The sequence below is a fragment of the Herpailurus yagouaroundi genome, unplaced genomic scaffold (assembly GCF_014898765.1).
Source record: "Herpailurus yagouaroundi ecotype Mexico unplaced genomic scaffold, PumYag 182, whole genome shotgun sequence".
NCBI lineage: Eukaryota > Metazoa > Chordata > Mammalia > Carnivora > Felidae > Herpailurus > Herpailurus yagouaroundi.
The window spans coordinates 44847759-44852706 of record NW_024412413.1 but is presented as its reverse complement, the minus strand read 5'-3'; the positions used below and the strand labels follow the sequence as shown (position 1 = coordinate 44852706).

General features: G+C 35.0%; 1 non-coding gene across 1 annotated transcript; it reads left to right on the top strand.

Annotated features, from left to right (window-relative positions):
- Window positions 1-404: 404 nt before the first annotated feature.
- Window positions 405-511, top strand: LOC121041176 (U6 spliceosomal RNA). Its single transcript, XR_005795602.1, has one exon. It is a non-coding gene; the product is annotated as a U6 spliceosomal RNA (small nuclear RNA).
- The last annotated feature ends 4437 nt before the right edge of the window (window positions 512-4948 follow it).

Sequence of the window (4948 nt, the reverse complement as noted above, 5' to 3'; positions counted from 1 at the left end):
CATTGATTTGGTGGTAAATAATACACCATTTACTATTAAGATTTTCCCTTTGTCATGTTTTTTAACAGTAGTCTTATGATGTGTCTATATATGGTTTTGTTTTTCATTCTTTCTTTTTTATATATCTGATTTGGTTTTTTTAGAACTTAGATCTGTAGCTTAATGAACTTGTTGGTTTTAGAAAACTTTCGGTTACTTTTTTGTCAGATACTTCGGCACCGTTCATTTTCTCCTTTTCCTGTGGGTACCTATTACATATATATTAGACATTCTCACTATAGAAATATGTATATACACACACACAGTGTACTTAGCCATACTGAGGGCCTACAAGTGGGACTGTGATACCCCAGTAGGATGGAAATAGGGAAAGCTGCCATGTGATCAGAAATATTAAGAGTTCGGTGCTCGCTTCAGCTGCACATATACTACAATTGGAATGATATAGAGAAGATTAGCACGGCCCCTGTGCAAGGATGACACGCAAATTCGTGAGGTGTTCTGTATTAAAAAAAAAAAAAAAAAAAAAGAAATATTAAGAGTTGGGAAAGCCAAGGACCCTAGTCACTAATACTGTTTTCTTAGTCATGTTGGATAATGGTCATCATCAAATCTCCAATAAGGATAAACTGGGAGTGGATATCTCTTAAAATATTTTTATTTCAGATTCAGATACAAATCCTTTTGTCATTTTCACTAAATCTGGGATTTTAATGTTTCAATAGGATGAATTTTTGTTCCTTAAAATTAAGTTATTTAGGGGCGCCTGGGTGGCGCAGTCGGTTAAGCGCCCGACTTCAGCCAGGTCACGATCTCGCGGTCCGTGAGTTCGAGCCCCGTGTCGGGCTCTGGGCTGATGGCTCAGAGCCTGGAGCCTGTTTCCGATTCTGTGTCTCCCTCTCTCTCTCTGCCCCTCCCCTGTTCATGCTCTGTCTCTCTCTGTCCCAAAAATAAATAAACGTTGAAAAAAAAATTAAAAAAAAATTAAGTTATTTATGTCACTCAAAATTGTTATTCTCATGGGTAAGAATAGGCAAACTTCCTCACAAAATGCTGTCTTTATAGGGTAATTTTAACTAAGCTATATATTGCATTATTTACTTGAACACAACTATATGATGATTAACAACAAAACATTCCATTTAATTTAATAAAAGCTTGTTGGAATTATTATCATATTGTGCATATATTAAATATTTAAATATTTAATATTTGTATATATACATTGTGTGTTAATATTAAAATACATAAATTACAAAGTATGCCTTTATATGAAGTACATTTTATTTGATCGGTAATAATGCTATGGAGGTAACAACTTATTACAGATATGTGAATCTCAGCAGGGGGTAGGATCTGGTGTCACTAAAAAACAGGAGACTTATCCAGAGAGGTAGATTCTCAGTCATCAGGTTCTAATCACTTGTTTGTAACAATAAATATTTGAGAATTTGATATGCTATTTTTATCTTAATTTACTAGATATAAAAAAAAATAGCACTCAAACCACCTTGGCCACGTACCATTCACTGGGATTTTTATTATTATAAGAAATGAATCACACTCATGAAATGGTGTTATATCATTATGGATGGATTGATTGTGTTTTGTATGTCTTGAGAATTTAATTGAGTTTGTTGATTTATTTCTAATAGTACACTCAGAATCTTTTTCTATACTTTTCTTTCTTTTTTTTTTCTGTAAGCAATGAGAAATGGGCATCTCAATGATTTAATATGCCCTAAACTTGAGCAGATTAGATATGCCTTAAATATATGGTGAGAGTTTAAAAGCCTGATTATACAGATTAAACAAAAATTAGTAGGTTTAAGATCACATCGGGGACAATAGACTTTGCTCTTTCCTACTGATAATTAATGTACCTCTTATCTTAGGTTGTATAGTAGTAATATTCTATTTTCAGCAATTCCTAAACCACCAATGTATTTGATGTATGTATCCCTGAGCTCTGAGGATCTTCTCTGTAAACACCTCCCAAGATAACCACCATTTTTCTTTCCACTCTTCAAATAGCTTGCTCCCCATTTGATAAATCTCCAAAGTTCCCTTTCACTTTTCAAAACTTCAATAAATTCTTCCTTGTCATTTTTAAAAAGATGGTGACAAAAAAAAAAAAAAAAAACAAACAGGAAAAATTGTAGCCACATTTTCCCTTTATTCTGCTTTACAAAACTGTCAGCCTAGGTATTATTTAATTTTTTTTTTCAACGTTTATTTATTTTTGGGACAGAGAGAGACAGAGCATGAACGGGGGAGGGGCAGAGAGAGAGGGAGACACAGAATCGGAAACAGGCTCCAGGCTCTGAGCCATCAGCCCAGAGCCTGACGCGGGGCTCGAACTCACGGACCGGGAGATCGTGACCTGGCTGAAGTCGGACGCTTAACCGACTGCGCCACCCAGGCGCCCCTAATTTTTTATACTACTAATGGGTAGATGGAAGTTAGAAAACAACAAAAGAATGTAGAGGCCAGTATATAATTTTTCAATATATAATTATCATATCATTTATAATAGAAATGATAATTGCATTTCTAATTGCTATTGTCCAGAGTCATGTTTATTGAAGTGATTAGAAAGGTCTCTGAACACGGTGCAATCTGAGATCATCTCATTAATCTAATTAACAGGCAAAGAGAAAAAGAGCCTCTGACAAAGGAAAGATTTTGGAGTTAATTTTATTTTTAGTTCTCCATATCTGACAGTCATTTCACTTGTGAGATAGAAAACATGGTATGGTTCAGGAATATATTTAGGGATATATTCAGGGTTTATTCAGGGATGCCTTGAATAATGAACAAGAACAGGATAAACCCCTATATTATAGGCAAGATATAACAAAATCACAGTTATACCTTTATATTTCGTGTGTGCCTGATTCATTCATACCTGTTTTTCTCTTTATTATTATATCCCCAGGGCCAAACATACTACCTGATAATAGCAGGGAGTTATTTAATATTTTTAATGAATGGTTAGCATGCATGATATCTGTCTATATATCAAGATCGATGAAGATACTAGATCATTCATGCATATAATGCCGGATGTTTCAAGAGGGATTGCTGTTTACAACAAAATCAACTTTATTCTTTCCTGCTTATACTGCTTGTCCAAATCCAATCTGTTAGGCTAGTTCACTCTCATTGTTTGGATGAATTGTTGAGCAGAACTTCTGAATTTTCTGGACACACAGATAACCAAATTTCCTCTAGTCATCTCAAACAACAAACGCAGTTTCATTTGAGAAATTAAAATGTCTAGTAATATATTAATCAAAGCCTAAACTTCGCTAAAAACATCTGTTCTCCTTTAAAAATATGGTGTGAGGGGGCGCCTGGGTGGCTCAGTCGGTTAAGCGGCCGACTTCGGCTCAGGTCATGATCTCGCGGTCTGTGAGTTCGAGCCCCGCGTCGGGCTCTGTGCTCACAGCTCAGAGCCTGGAGCCTGTTTCAGATTCTGTGTCTCCCTCTCTCTGACCCTCCCCCGTTCATGCTCTGTCTCTCTGTCTCAAAAATAAATAAACGTTAAAAAAAATAAAAAACAAAAATATGGTGTGAGTTAGAGGAGGTCCTGGGATGGAAAAGGGGTGTGTGATTAGCTTCTCCTCTTTGTTCATGACTTGTTTTCTGTCTTCTTTTGTTATTAACCATTCTTTCTGGCCCTTTGAGTTGGAAAAAGGAAAGTATGGAGGATAGTGTTCATGAATATGAACCACCGAGAACCAGGGACTGAAGGGTGAGATACAAAACATACAGCCAGAAAAATCATCACCCGTATCACAGAACTGAAGACGACACTCTCCATCTAAAGAGAATCCTTAGCCTTCAAAATATTACATGTAGACATTAATCTGCTGTAACCAGCTTCCAAGCTCAGAGAAGAGTTCTCGCTCTAAGAAGTGACAGTTCAGTTAGTTTTCCCTAGTCCTTTATCCCTTATCCTTCTCTTTTGTTGGTTTAAGGTGAGTAGTTAGCTCAAAATTGGGTACCTTATTTTTAACTATGGGTGTGTGCTCACTGTCTGCTTCTGTCCTTGGGCAGAACTGAATCAGAATTACCTAGAACTGCTAATTTTGCCAATAGCAGGATATATAATCATTAGCCCATTTACTAAGATTTCTGAGTTTCAAATGTCTCATATGTAAAGTGGAGATAATCACAGAAGTTCTTCATATGGATTTCTGGTTTTTGTTTGCAGGTAAATTTAACTTATAGAAATAAAAAGATTAATACAGTGCCTGTGGTTCCATAAACAGTAAATAAACAGTAGCCACCGTTATTATCTTTAAAACAATGCCTTTTCCTCCAGTAGTATTTCTGAAAATAGAAGGGTTAAATTCTTACACCTTTACTATTCCTTTTGCTGAAACATGTTTAAAACTTTGACTCCATACTCTTATTTCACTCTCATCATAAGTGCTATGCAATGGAGCAGAACTCATATAATATTTTTAAAACAAAAACATGCAAATTATTTTGACCAGTCCAAATCTACAGTTAAATGGTTAAGTTTTAAAAGGAAATGAGAAAAGGTTGAACTGATATTACCAGAAGACTAATCCATATTACTAAATATGATAAACTACAATTTGCTAAATCATTTAAAGGTTACTTGTCCTATGTAATTTGGTAGATAAATACCTGTCTAGAGAAGTTTAGATGACTGATTTCACCCCAATGTATTTATTGATCAATAGCGATATGAAAGACTCAACTAGATCTAGTAGAACTAAGTACTTTCACCAAGGAATCAATGCAGAAAAATACCTGAAACCTTCATTCACTTAAAAAAAAAATAAGATAATCAATTTTAATAAAAAAGGATAAATGCACTAGCTACTGAAACAAAACTTTTTCATTATAGGTGTGGAATTTCTCTCTTGGACACAATCTGTTTGAGATTTATTTTGCAATTTTTTTTCTAGGC